This window comes from Moschus berezovskii, chromosome 7 (assembly GCF_049115385.1).
Source record: "Moschus berezovskii isolate FMDL1 chromosome 7, NW_MosBer_1.0, whole genome shotgun sequence".
Taxonomy (NCBI): domain Eukaryota; kingdom Metazoa; phylum Chordata; class Mammalia; order Artiodactyla; family Moschidae; genus Moschus; species Moschus berezovskii.
Genome location: NC_142466.1, coordinates 45,608,387 through 45,623,576, shown reverse-complemented (window position 1 = coordinate 45,623,576; position 15,190 = coordinate 45,608,387). Strand labels below are relative to the sequence as shown.

The 15,190-nt window shown below is 37.2% G+C and overlaps 1 protein-coding gene across 3 annotated transcripts in view; it reads right to left on the bottom strand.

The window, feature by feature from the left end:
* Positions 1-15,190, bottom strand: part of BRD10 (bromodomain containing 10) — a 117,781-nt gene that overhangs the window by 77,496 nt on the left and 25,095 nt on the right. The window lies entirely within an intron of this gene.

The following is a 15,190-nucleotide window of genomic DNA, read 5'->3' as shown; positions in this document are numbered from 1 at the left end:
TGGAAAGCATTAGGGAAAATAACTGCTGTTGTACCTTTGCAAAACATGCCAGAGCCTCTGAAAGCTTTGTACAGGTTGTTTCTACAATGGTAAAATCAAATCAATCTTAAAAGCAAGCATTCATTATGCTGGAAAGGAACGTATATAAATTAGAATAGAAGTCGACCCTGTAGTTATATTTCCTTACTGTCCTGCAGGCACAGCTTTCTTTAATACAAAAAGCTAAAGGATGACCAAAACAAGATTTTATGGCATAAAATAAACTCCTGTACGTCTTGGACTATATTCACAGTGGTTTATTACTCTAAGTTAGAAGAACTTTATAACAGTCTCACTCTCAGGCCATCTAGGTCTCATGAATAGTAATGATTGCAAGGGTCTACTGAACTGTGGCACTGTTACGTCTTTTGTTTACTATGAGGAGATAACATTTTAATTAATTCAGCTTTCAGCAGGGCATAAACTTTTAAACTGGTTTTCCAGTGTTGCTGAAGAACTTGAGCTAATCTATCCATACTATTTCAGACTGTGATCTTTTAAGCACAACAGCACACATCTGTATAATAGTTAATTGGGCTGGGAGTAAGGAATGTGGGCCCAAGGAAAATAAACTGTCAATAACAGATACTGAGTGGGTGTATCTGGGTTCATGATAGTAGCGTGTTCACACTGGCAGACTGACTAGTTCTATAATTTTATCTCCTTGTCAATACTAATGGAAGAGGACATTAATGGACAATATCACACTAGAACATGAAGACATGTCAGAAGTCACAGGGCATGGAGCATGGGGGAGAAGAAGAGGTAAGGGAAACATTAAGTCATATGCTTAAACTGTCATGCAAATAAGTCAGAAACTAAATTTTACCCTTTAACTGCAGTCATTTAAGTAGAGAAGATGAAGTTTCAAACTACTTTTTTAAACATTATTTTCTCAGAACAAAGAGAAATTAATATCCTTTATACTCATCAGAAATAAGAATTTATAAGCTTTGATATTTATCATTCATAATTCAAATACAAAGAAAACTATCTTGTATCAATATGTAAAGATAAAAGGGTCTAAGGAAAAAATTCTTATCCAACATGAGTGGGTATGTAAAACTGTCACAGCCTTCTCGGAAGTCACTTTGGTAATAATCATTAAGATTTAATGTGCACATATCCTTTGGCCAATCATGCTTCTAGGCATTCAGCTCACAACTGTGAGCCATAATACACACACACAATATTGTTTGTTATTCAGAAAGAACAACATGGAAACAAATGTCTTTCAGTAAGAGATCAAATAAAGTCACGTACATCACACCGGAGGAGGAAATAGCAACCCACTCCAGTATTCTTGCCTGGAAAATTTCATGGACAGAGGAGCCTGGTAGACTATAGTCCATGGGGTCGCAAAAAGTTGGACATGACTGAGCACGCACATCACACCACATAATATCATCATCTATTAAAAGCAATAAGTAAATCTGTATGTACTCACTATAAAAGATATCCTTATTACACTGCTGAATGTAAAAAAGAAGTTTCTGGACAAAACATATTTTTTTAACCCAGAGGAATTATATACAAGTATATGCATATGTAAACATACATATGGCATCCAGTAGTTGTGTTTGTGTACATGTTCAAACTCTTCCCTAGATTACTGCAGTCTCTTTGTGACACTCTCCCGGCTTCTACTCAGATTTCTCTACAGTCTATCCTGGAGGCAACAAACCAAATAATCCTTTTAAAAAGGTAATTAGATTAAGTCAATGCCCTGCTCTGTCTCCTCTAAAACCTTCCAGTTATACTTAAAATACAATGCTAAGTTTCGATGGCCTACAAGAGCTAGTATGATATGGCTCTCATTTACCTCTGCAGACCCTATTTTCTATGACTCTGCCTTTAGCTTTTTGTGTTCTGGTCACAAATGTCTCCTTATGATTCTTAGTCACACCAACATTCGCTTTGCACTGGATCTCTCTCCTGTAAGGCACTTTCCCCCTAGATACTTGTATGGCTAGGCATTATCACTTCATTCAAATCTCTATTAAAATGTCACCATATCTGAGAGGGCTTTCTTGACCACCACAACCAGTAACAGATTCCCTGTCATTCTCTATTCCCTTACTCCAGTTTCTTTTTCTTCATACTACTCATCATATACTACATGATATAATTATCTATTTACTTGGTAATTATCCATCTCCTTACCAGAATGAAAGCTCCAGGAGGATAAGGACTTTGTTTTGTTAATGGCCATTACCTCAAATACTATATATACATACCTTTTGAAAGGATACAAGCCAAACTACATTTTATTTTAAATTTACACACATAAAGTTGAAAAATTCCAGTCATCTATTCTGTTGTTCACAGTAAAAGAATCTTTATCAAACATCTCTTACTAACTAGTAGTTTTCATTTTTATTCATCAGAGAATAAAAGGCAATAAAATAAGATGAAAATAAGTCTCACTTCCAAATAAGAACTGTCAGATAATTAATCAACCTTCAAGTTATACAAAAAATAACTCCCCTTTTCTAAAATTTAAGCTTTTTCCTTCCTACTAGGAAAATTATTCTATGAAATCAGTCTGGCAGTAGTTTGAAAATAACAGATTGCTAACTGTAAGTAAAAGCTAAGCAACAATTATAGTTGATTCATTGACTTTTATAGTTATCCTTTTTTTCCCACTCACAAAATATGAAAGGTCTTTTCTGTGGTGTTGATATATTCCAAATTTCAGAATTCAGAGGTGCAACTTTGTTTTTAAGATGTTGGAGAAGACTCTTGAGAGTCCCTTATACTGCAAGGAGATCCAACCAGTCCATTCTAAAGGAGATCAATCCTGGGTGTTCATTGGAGGGACTGATGCTAAAGCTGAAGCTGCAATACTTTGGCCACCTCATGCGACAAGTTGACTCACTGGAAAAGACTGGGAAAGGTTGGGGGCGGGAGGAGAAGGGGACGATGGAGAATGAGATGGCTGGATGGCATCACCGACTCTGTGGACATGAGTTTGAGTGTACTCCGGGAGTTGGTGATGGACAGGGAGGCCTGGCGTGCTGTAATTCATGGGGTCGCGGAGAGTCGGACACGACTGAGCGACTGAACTGAACTGAACTGAAAAATAAATATTAAGATGGAAATGAGCTGACATTAAGTTTTAATGTTAACATATGGACTAACACTGACCCTCTACTAAATACAGATATTTGGAAAGGTTTCCACTATTACATGACTTTGTTACTAAAACAATGTAAAAGTGACACCTATAAAATTTTTATCTGTATACTTAAAAGTTGGAAACAGAATTATCTAATCTGCTTAAAAATATTCTAAATGAAGAGTTTCAACCTCTTTTAAACCCATTTACTTAAAAAAAATTTTAATGCCATACAGCCCTCAGGGTCCTGACAAGGAAGAGAGAATACTCAAAAAAGGAGTTGATGTTTAATAAAGAATCTATTTACAAATCTGCAACTAAGCTTAAGGGAAACTAGGAAGGGATGGAGAAGCACTCGTGGACCAGCCAGAGAGCATTTTATCACTCTAGACTCAATAGGGGAGGGGAGGGAGTAGTTACTGGAACCAAGAAGCTGCCATTGTAGGAGAGAGCTACACATGATGACGCACAGTTACTGACAACCTGCAACACAGCAAAAAAGAAGCTGTTAGAATAAATATTTCTGTCTCTCTGTCAGTGCCTCCAATTCACTGAATCCAATCAGAAGCCAGAGAACAAGGCAGAAAAATTGAAGGAGTCCTTAGAGATCAGCCTCCCAGGACACACAGCATAGTGCACAAGGGTGGAGAACAGATTTGAAGGGGGTTAATCAGCTTTCTTCACAGTCCACCTCTCACATCCATACACGACCACTGGAAAAACCACAGCCTTGACTACATGGACCTTGGTTGGCAAAGTAATGTTTCTGCTTTTTAATATGCTATCTAGATTGGTCATAACTTTCCTTCCAAGGAGTAAGCGTCTTTTAATTTCATGGCTGCAATCAGCATCCGCAGTAATTTTGGAGCCCCAAAAAATAAAGTCTGACACTGTTTCCACTGTTTCCCCATCTATTTCCCATGAAGTGATGGGACCAGATGCCATGATCTTAGTTTTCTGAACGTTAAGTTTCAAGCCAACTTTTTCACTCTCCTCTTTCACTTTGAATTGATGCTTTTGAACTGTGGTGTTGGAGAAGACTCTTGAGAGTCCCTTGGACTGCAAGCAGATCCAGCCAGTCCATCATAAAGGAGATCAGTCCTGGGTGTTCATTGGTAGGACTGATGTTGAAGCTGAAACTCCAATACTTTGGCCACCTGATGCGAAGAGCTGACTCATTTGAAAAGACTCTGATGCTGGGAAAGATTGAGGGCAGGAGGAGAAGGGGATGACAGAGGATTAGATGGTTGGATGGCATCATCGACTCGACGGATATGGGTTTGGGTCAATTCTGGGAGTTGGTGATGGACAGTGAGACCTGGCAGGCTGAGGTTCATGGGGTCACAAAGAGTCAGACATGACTGAGCAACTGAACTGAACTGAATGAAGACTATCCAGCACAACAGTTTAGTAATGGTTTTCAAGAGCAACTGACTGAAATTAGGGAAGGCAAAACTTTTTTGGTGGATTTGAACAAAACCTTTTGCATGTTTGATAGATAAGCATCATTATGCAGTTAGCCCAGCCTGTCATGCACTTTTTCCATCTGTATGTGTATCTTTATGAACTCTGAAATGAGCTTCCTTGATAGCTCAGTTGGTAAAGAATCTGCCTGCAATGCGGGAGACCCTGGTTCGATTCCTGGGTCGAGAAGTTCCCCTGGAGAAGGGATAGGCTACCCACTCTGAACTATAAGAGTCTTTGAAATAAAGTACCAAAAGAACCCCAACTTAAACCTTTCAAACAGCTCTAGAGCCAAGAATTAAAAAAAGATTTTTTAAAACTAATGAAATATCAAAACATCCTACCAAAAATAACTATATATTGGTATTTTTTAAAAAAATAAAATAAGCTTAATCTCTTATTTCAATTATCTAGTTTAATGTGTTATATATGTTTTCCAATATATATAGCACAACTGCACAGAAGAATCCATATATAATTTATAAATAATTATGCATACACTTGGGGTACATTTTGGAAACTTGGAAACTTTTTCTGCTTGAGGAGCCAGACCATAAAAATTTGGAGACCACAGGTATATATTTGATACCCCAGTTTTCAGAACAAAGAAATCTTCATCCACACACACACACATTTATCACAGACTGTTAAATCTGTTTCCTAATTGATCTTCTTTACTTTCTATTCTCCCAATTGTTACTCTTATCCCCTGTGCATTTTTAACTCCTTTTTATCTAACCCTCCAGCTCCTTGTTTGAGTTCTTTATTTGCTCTATTTACTCTAACATAGTTCAGCCTCATGTAGATAACTAGTTGGGATCCACTGATCCATCACATATGACTAAACCTCTTTTTCATGTTTTCGTTTTGGCCGCACACTGCAGCATGCGAGATCTTAGCTCCCCAGTGACAGAACCTGTACCCCTTGCAGTGGAAGTGTAGAGTCTTAACTACTGGACCGCCAGAGAAGTCCCATGACTCACCTCTTCTTTTATCTCATCTCCTTTGACCAATATATCTTTCTGGTTCAGGCACCCTATCTCTCTCTTGCATCTCAGCTGAAAGGTCCTTCACTCCTATACCTTCACTACTAAGGACGGTAGAACAACAACAAAAAAAATCACCACTTTGTAGTCTACTGTCTAACTGTAACCTAAACTGGACTCACCTGAGATGACTTCTTTGAAGGAAGCCAACTCCCTCTTTGGTTCTCCATAACAGCAACTTCAAATTTCACCATTATTCAAAAGCTTCACCTCACTATCCATTATCACATAGTAGCTGACTTTGCTTACTGTTTATTTCACAGAGAAAATGGTAGTTTTAAAGAAAGAGTTGCATTAACTTTCTGTTTCTCAAAAAATAAAATTATCTGAATCCAAACAAAATTTATCTGAATTTTAAGCTGCAGTGAAAAAAGTGCTTATCAAAAACTAATCCAGCAGTAGGTTTTCAGAATTTGTATTTCATTAATTATTTCCTGCATTTTCAGCCTGTCCCTGCTAGCTGCCTTTAGCATATAAACATGTCCAAGTTTTTATTAAATAAAAACCATTCCCCCCAAGAAGTACCACATCTAAACTCTAGGTCCATTTCACTTTTCACACTTCAAACTATCATTTGCCTACACCTACTCCACTGAAATTCCTCTTCCCAAATGACCTCCTACTTATGTAATTCAAATGATAATTTTTCATTTCTTATTCACTCAACTTCTCTATACCATCCAATTACTCTTCTGTCAAGACTTTAACCTGGACTTTGCAGAAAGAATAGTTTTAGATAGATCGGCAAGAGTGGAGAAGCAATACTAATTAAGAAGAAAAATATTCATTCATAGTATTCAAATTCATTCATTCAAAATATTTACTGAGCAACAGGGATTCAGCAAGGACATGCTGACAGTTTTCATATAATCAGGTTGAAACAATGGTGACACCACTGAAAAAGTGAGAGTTGAAAAGAAAAACAGGAAATCTGGGAAGACCTGGCTTAGAAAAACACTTAGCTTTTAACATTTTCACATAACAGTTACACAACCAGCTGTGCAAGTTCTACGGACAGAAATAGGAAACTAAAACAAAAGGTAAGGCTGAAGATATAGACATGGAAGTCTTAGTGATAAAAGTCATAAAAAACAATCTCTCCACAGAGGAACAAATACAAGGAGACGTGATCTAGAAGCATAACATTAGGGATCATCCATAATTATAAAGAAAAACAAAGCAAAAGAAGAGGAAGATTCAAAAGGTAAGTTATTCTTAAGAAATAGCACAATAACCAACAAAGAGAAAAGTTTTAATATCAAGTGATCTAAACTACTTAATCCTCCAGGAAGATGGAGAAAGTACTAAGTAAAAGCCACAGATTAAGTAAGAAGACATTCATTAGTAAAATTCAAGAGGACAACTTCAATAAGGGAATAATTAGAAATAACTTTGTAAGTTAAAAAATATCTCAGAATTTTTGCTCATACCTGAAGTGGGCATCAAAAAAACTGACGATAACACCCCTCCCCCAAAAAAGCCAAAGACCACCACTGAAAACCAATCATTTTGTTTAGAATAAATTTCCATTTCTTGATTTTGCCTTTCTAATTTAAGGAAGGCACAAAGGTAAATGTCAAATTTTTATTTACATAAGAAGGATATGGAGAAGTGCCTTACCAACCTTGATAGCTCTGATATGCATTTTCCGTAAGTTAGGGCTGCCCTGTTAAACATTTTACTAACTTTACAGCTATTCCTTATCACACAGAAGCAATCAGGAGTTCTCAGTACAGGCAGAACAGAGGGCTCCCTAGGTCACTATCTTTCAGAGACTGGTTACGTTCATTTTCCCTAGAAAACACTAAATATGTGACAAGTCTGCAAAGTGGGCAGATATTTTGGCTTCCTTTTCTTGGCTAACTCCTCTAAATATCTGCCAAGTATTGATGAGGATTTAAAGTGGGATACTATAAATTCAGAATACTTTCAGATGTGACAAAGACACAAAGAAGAAAGCTGGGAAAGCTAAGGTGAATCTTGCCTCTACCTACCTGAAATAACAGATCACAAAAAAGAGATGTAGGGACCTGACAAGAGCTGAAGACTTAAATGAAATTAGGAAGATATAGAAAGTGGATATCATGGTGTTTATAGAAAATAAGTAATGCTACCAACTTCTCTATTGCTCATTTCAAGAATGGGAAGAATGTCATTCTTACTCCCCACAAACTAGTAATTCCTATTGTTCTCTCATATACTTTTAATTCAAAAATGAACATTTTATTTCCCCTCCTTTATGGAGATATAACTGACATAAACCACTGCATAAGTTTAAGGTGTATGATATGTGATCTGATACACATATATTTTGCAAAATGATTACCAGAGGGTTAGCTAACACCTCCACTGGGTCACATGACTAAAAACAAATATTTAAATTTTTCATTTCTGAATTTCATTTTTCTTCTGATTTAAAAAATCTTCAGTTGTTTTACCCTGCCCTCTGGGTTTTGCAAGGTTTAGCGTGTGTTACAGGACTCTATCTGGCTGTATTGCCTCTCATTTACTCCATAAACATTTATTGAGCACTGCTGGGTCCCAGGCTCTGCTTTGGGAGCTGGGGATTCAGAAGACAGTGGGCTTTGTCTTCCAGGTACCTACTGCTCTCCTGCATTTTTCCATTCAGATATGCTGCTTGGTACTGCATCTCTGCACCAGCTTCTCTGTTCTTTCTTCCCCTCACCATCTGGTAAGCTTGTTTCTTCAAAACCCAAGCCAAATCTCTCCCTCCTTGGAGACTTCTCTCTTTGACAATAATCATTCAACTCCATCTCATTGTGGTTCTGGTCTTTTTCATTGATGGCTATTCTGCAAATAGTTATGATTTTGGTGTGCTTGTGAGATGAGGTGAGCTTGGGGTCTTTCTACTCTGTCATCTTGGCTAATCTCTCCATCTCTCACTTATTTCTTATGCCAAGTGACCAAAAAAATGAGTGGTTCAAATGTTGATTCCATAATACTATAAAAAAATATAAAAAGTGCCTTAAGTAAAAATAAGAACATAAAAATTTCATTTCTGGAAAACTAAGAAAAAAATCATTTGACAGAGGACTCATCTGATCAGATATTAAAATGGACTTTAAAGTCACAGTAATAAAGAATTTTAATGCCAGAAGATGAAGAGTTAAAACATACCAACAATATAGTGAAAAGAGTTCAAAAGTAGATCCAAATATTTAAATATATTAATATTACAAAATGGTATATCAAAGCAATGGAAAAAAAATGATGCTGTGACAAATAGCTGGATGAGATAAAAAATAAAGCTCAACTTCAACCTCACTGCTTGACCAGACTCATTTATTTATTCCTTTTTTCAATACTAAGTTCTCACAGATACTGAGTTAGGTGTTGGCATCAACACTTACAGGCAAAATTCCTCCTTGCTGAGTTTACATGCTAGTAAGAAGATACACAAAAAGTGAGTAAACAAATACATACACATAAGTCCTAACTATAAGATACTGTAAGTTCTGTGAAAGACAGTCAAGAATGATTTCTCCGAGGAAATGACGGAGCTGCCAGCCATGATCAAAACAAACAAAGCAAACCAAAAAACTGAAGAAAACTTTGGGGATAAGAGTGTTCTAGGTAAAAGAAAGAGCAAGTTTTATAAAGGCCCTGAGGTGAGAAATGGCTTGGCAGGTATTAAAGAACAGTAAGCCAAACTCACTGGAAAAGACTCTGATGCTGGGAAAGGTTGGGGGCGGGAGGAGAAGGGGACGACGGAGAATGAGATGGCTGGATGGCATCACCGACTCTGTGGACATGAGTTTGAGTGTACTCCGGGAGTTGGTGATGGACAGGGAGGCCTGGCGTGCTGTGATTCATGGGGTCGCGGAGAGTCGGATACGACTGAGCGACTGAACTGAATTCAACTGAACTGAAGCCAAACTCCTCACTATAGCCTAAGTGCCAATGAAGTGCCTGATGCAATGAAGGTACTGACTTCTCAATGCACATTTCTTTTTTGAAGTTTACCCTGGCTGCTGAGTAGAAAATAGACTCTAAGAGAAAAAAGCAGAAGCAGGAAAAACAAATCAGCAAACTATAGCAGTATTCCAGTCAAGAAATAATAGTTTGTACTTAAGGGGAGACAGTGAAGAAAAATGGGCAAGATTTAAAATATAGTTCAGAGGAAGAAAACTCAGAAATTGTTGATATACTTAAAATGAGAAATGGGTGAAAAGGAAGAATCAATGAAAAGAGCTAGTTTTTTGGTCAGAGCAACTTCACAGACAGATAGTGGAATCATTTGCTCAGAAGGCAAGAACAGTCTTAGAAAAGAAAAAAACAAACCTAAAGCTAAGTGTTGTTTTTTTTTTTTCCTTTTTAAATTTCAATACTTTATTTATTTGGCTGTGCCCAGTCTCAGCTGTGGCACTCAGGGTCTTTGATCTTTACCTTGGCATTCAGGATCCTTTTTACTTTCTGCATGCAGGATCTAGTTCCCTGACCAGGGATTGAACCCAGACCCCCTGCACTGGGAGCACAGATTCTTCCCTACTGGATCACCAGAGAAGTTCCTAAAGCTCAGTTTTGAACATGCTAAAATTTGGAATGGTTAACTTTTATTCAACATAGTATTGGAAATCCTTATCACAGCTGCCAGAAAATGAAATCAAAATTGGAAGGAAGAAGTAAAACTGTCACTGTTAACATATGACATGATACTATACATATAAAATTGTAAAGACACCATCAAAAAACTACTAAAGCTCATCAATGAATTCAGTAAAGTTGCAGAATACAAAATTAATATACAGGAATCTGTTGAGTTTCCATACATGAATAATTAACTATCAGAAAGAGAAATTTTTTAAAAATCCCATTTACCATCAAAGCAAAAAGAATAAAATATCTAGGAAAAATATCTAGGAATAAATCTAAGGAAATAAAAGATCTATACTTGATACAGTGTACATTATAAGACTAATGAAAGAAACCAAAAATGATAAACAGATGGAAAGATACTCCATGTTCAGCAAATGGAAGAATTAATATTGTTAAAATAACTATTCTACCCGAGAAAATCTACAGAGTCAATGCAATCCCTATCAAAATGACAATAGTATTTTTCACAGAACTAGAATAAAGAATTTGAAAACTTGTATGGAAACACAAAAGACACTGAAGAGACAAAGCAATCTTGAGAAAAGAGAAGACAGATGGAAGTATCAGGTTTCCTGACTTTACTACAAAGCTACAATAATGAAAACAGTACAATACTTGCCCAAAAGCAGACACACAGACCAATGCAATAGAATAGAATACACCCCCCCACTATGGTTAATCTGTTACAAAGGAGAAAAGAATATGCAATGGAGCAAGGGAGTCTCTTCAACAAATGGAGTAAAATAATTAAATTAGATTATTTTCTTATACTATATACAAAAGTAAACTCAAAATGGACTAAAGAACTAAACGTGAGACAGAAAACCATAAAACTACCAGAAGAAAACATAGGAAGAGCACTCTCTGATATAATTCATAGTAATGTTTTTTAAATACTTCCTTTCCTATAGCGATATTTCCTTTTCTAAAGCAAAGGAAGCAAAAGCAAAAATTTAAAAACGAGGTCTTACTAAACCGAAAGCTTTTGCACAACAAAGAAAGCCACCAATAAAGTGAAAAGACAACCTACATTGGGAAAAAATATTTGCAAACAATGCAAATAACAAGAGATTACTCTTCAAAATATACAAACAGCTCATACAGCTGAGTAACAAAACACCAATACTAATTTAAAAATGGGTGGAAGCCCTGATAAGATATTTTTCCAAACAACACATACAGATGACCAATAGGCACATGAAAAGATGTTCAACACTGCTAATCATCAGAGAAATGGAAATCAAAATCACCATATCATCTTATACCTGTCAGAATGGCTATTATCAAAAAGACTATAAATAACAAATACCGGCAAGGATATTGAGAAAAGGGAACCCTTACCTACTGTTGGTGGGAATGTCAACTGGCACAAGTAAGGAGAGTCCTCAAAAGACTAAAAATATAACAACCATATGATCCAGCAATTCCACTCCTGGGTATATATTCAAAGAAAATGAAAACACTAATTTAAAAAGATACATGCATCCCAATGTTCACAGTAGCATTATTTACAATTGCCAAAATATGACAGCAACCTAAGTGAACATCAACAGATGAGTGGATTGAAAAAGATGTGGTTTGTGTGCATGTGTATAAAATATACACAACAGAATACTACTGAGCCATAAAAAGAATAAATTTCATCATTTGCAACAACACAAATGGACCTGAAGGGTATTATGCTTAATGAAATAAGTCACACAGAGAAAGACAAATACTGTGCGATATCACTTATATGTGGAATCTAAAAAATAAAACAAATGAATAAAACAAACAAAAGCAGACTCACAGATACAGAAAACAAACTAATATTTACCAGTGGAGACAGGGAAGTAGGGAGAGGCAATCCTAGGGGTAGGGGATTAAATAGATGCCAACTACTAGGTATAAATAAATAAGCTACAAGGATATATTGTAAAACATACGAAATATAGCTTATATTTTCTAATAGCTTTAAATGGAATATAATGTATAAAAATTTTCAATCAGTATGTTGTACACCTGAAACTAATATTGTAAATCAATTTATACCTCAATAAGAAAAAAAGAAAAAAACGGTAAAACTTCACACAAACGGAAAAAAAAAACCCCCCGAGACATCCAATGAATACAAAAAACTAGTGATGGTATTAACCTATTTTAGTAGGGGACCAGGCAAATGAAGAGATATTTTTACTGTAATACTTCTCCTACCATTTAATTTTTTGCCACCAAGATGCATATTTTTTAAATTAATAAACTGACAAAACAAACACTACTGAATTGCTAAGCAAAGTCAGTGTATATCAATTACGCTATTTCCTTTAGAGTATCACAGTAGTTACACTTTATATGCATAGTTTTTAATAATTTATACTGCAAACACATACTGTGGATCTCACCACCACAAGTATCTAAATGCTCCCTCCACCCCGAAATCTCTAATGATACTATTCTCTCCAGTTTCTCTTTCAGGTAGAAAGGCTTCTTTCTCTAATCTCCACAGCTCTAGATCATAAGCAGCAAACACTGTGATTAAGCACCTGGGCTCTGGAGCTGAACAGATTCAAATCCAGGTTCTGCCACTAATTAGTTTGGGTAAACTAATTTTCCTGTATCTCATTTCTTCATTTGTAAAAGAGGTTATGTAAATCATTAATTACTTCAAGAGTTGTGGGGATTAATAATTTAATATAGATAAAGCCTTTCAAATAGAGTGGCATTACTGGCATAATGCAGCCAAGGCAGGTTGCTGCTACTCCTTGTTGTAAACTGGCAAATCAATCACATGTATTGTTTAAAAGTATAGCTATACAGTAATGAAAACATTAGGAACTAACTTGTGTGCTTGAAAACATTTAAAAGTAGTTTTAATATATATTCTTATTATAAATTTCACAAATTCATCATGCCATCACTGATGGCTTCAACCTATTTCTTAATAAGTTAATTTTTAGTGAAAAGCAGTTTGCATTTTTTTGTTGGTAGCCAAACAAAGCACACAGAGAAGGCAATGGCACCTCACTCCAGTACTCTTGCCTGGAAAATCCCATGGATGGAGTAGCCTGGTGGGCTGCAGTCCATGGGGTCGCTTAAGAGTCGGACACGACTGAGCGACTTCACTTTTACTTTTCACTTTCATGCATTGGAGAAGGAAATGGCAACCCACTCCAGTGTTCTTGTCTGGAGAATCCCAGGGATGGTGGAGCCTGGTGGGCTGCCGTCTACGGGGTCACACAGAGTCGGACACAACTGAAGCGACTTAGCAGCAGCAGCAGCAAACAAAGCACAAGATGGCTAATCCACATGATGAAAAAATAACCTTAGAAGAAAAAACTACAAAGTCAAACAAAACAAAGCAAAACAAAACCACTGCTAAAGGAAAGGGTCCTACTGTTGCTATCCTGTAATCTGACATGTAGAGGAGATCAATCCTGGGTGTTCATTGGAAGGACTTATGCTAAAGCTGAAACTCCAATACTTTGGCCACTTCATGCGACAAGTTGACTCACTGGAAAAGACTCTGATGCTGGGAGCAATTGGGGGTAGGAGGAGACAGGACGACAGAGAATGAGGTGGCTGGATGGCATCACTGACTCGATGGACATGAGTTTGAGTGAACTCCGGGAGTTGTTGATGGACAGGGAGGCCTGGCGTGCTGTGGTTCATGTTGTCGCTAAGAGTCGGACACGACTGAGCAACTGAACTGAATCTGACATGTAACAATATACATACATAACAATCAAATAACACGTAAAATCAAATCTAGTAAGTGATAAGCAGAATATATGGCAAAATACATGAACTACATATGGTAAACTCAAATTCTGTATTGAACTTTTTGTGTGTGAGTAAATGATACATATACAGATGAGATAAAGAAGAATAACAAGCGATATCTGATGAGATAGGTGATTTTGTATTTTTATTTTTTGACAATTTTCCATTTGTTTCCAGTCTTCTTCAAAGAACATACAGAGTGCTTAGCAAAGTATTATAATCAGCATATAGAAAGAATGTATAAATGTTAACTATTCGTAAAAAGGATTTACAGGCTAATTCGGTGGTGGTCAGCTGCAGAGTTGGGGGCACTGAGTGTAGCAGTGGGTGCATGGGGCCTTTTGAAGGAGGTCACCATTATTTCATTACCTCCACCATAGTTTGAAGTAAAGTGAAGTTGCTCAGTCGAGTCCAGCTCTTTGCGACCCCATGGACTGTAGCCCACCAGGCTCCTCCATCCATGAAATTTTCCATGCAAGAGTACTGGAGTGGGTTGCCATTTCCTTCTCCAGGGGATCTTCCTGACCCAGGTATCAAACCTGGGTCTCCTGCATTGAAGGCAGATGCTGTACCTTCCGAGACACTTTGGAAGGGGCTAAGCCACCAGGGAAGCACCCACATAGTCTGGCCCCACGTAAATAGCAGCTAGGGAACACAGCCCCATCCATCCACAGAAAACTGAATTAAAGATTTACTGAGCCTGGACCTGCCCATCAGAACAAGACCAGTTTCCCCCTCAGTCAGTCTTTCCCATCAGGAAGCTTCCATAACCTCTTACCCTTCTCCATCAGAGGGCAGGCAGACTAAAATCACAATCACAGAAAACTAACCAATCTGATCACATGGACCACAGCTTTGTCTAACTCAATGAAACTACGAGCCATATTGTGTAGGGCAACCCAAGACGAACAGGTCATGGTGGTGAGTTCTGACAAAAACGTGGTCCACTGGAGAAGGGAATGGCAAACCATTTCAGTATTCTTGCCTTGAGAACCGCATGAACAGTATGAAAAGGCAAAAAGAGAGTTCACTGAAAGATGAACTCCCCAGGTCAGTAGGTGCCCAATGCTACTGGAGATCAGTGGAGTAATAACTCCAGAAAGAATGAAGAGATGGAGCCAAAGCAAAAACAACACCCAGTTATGGA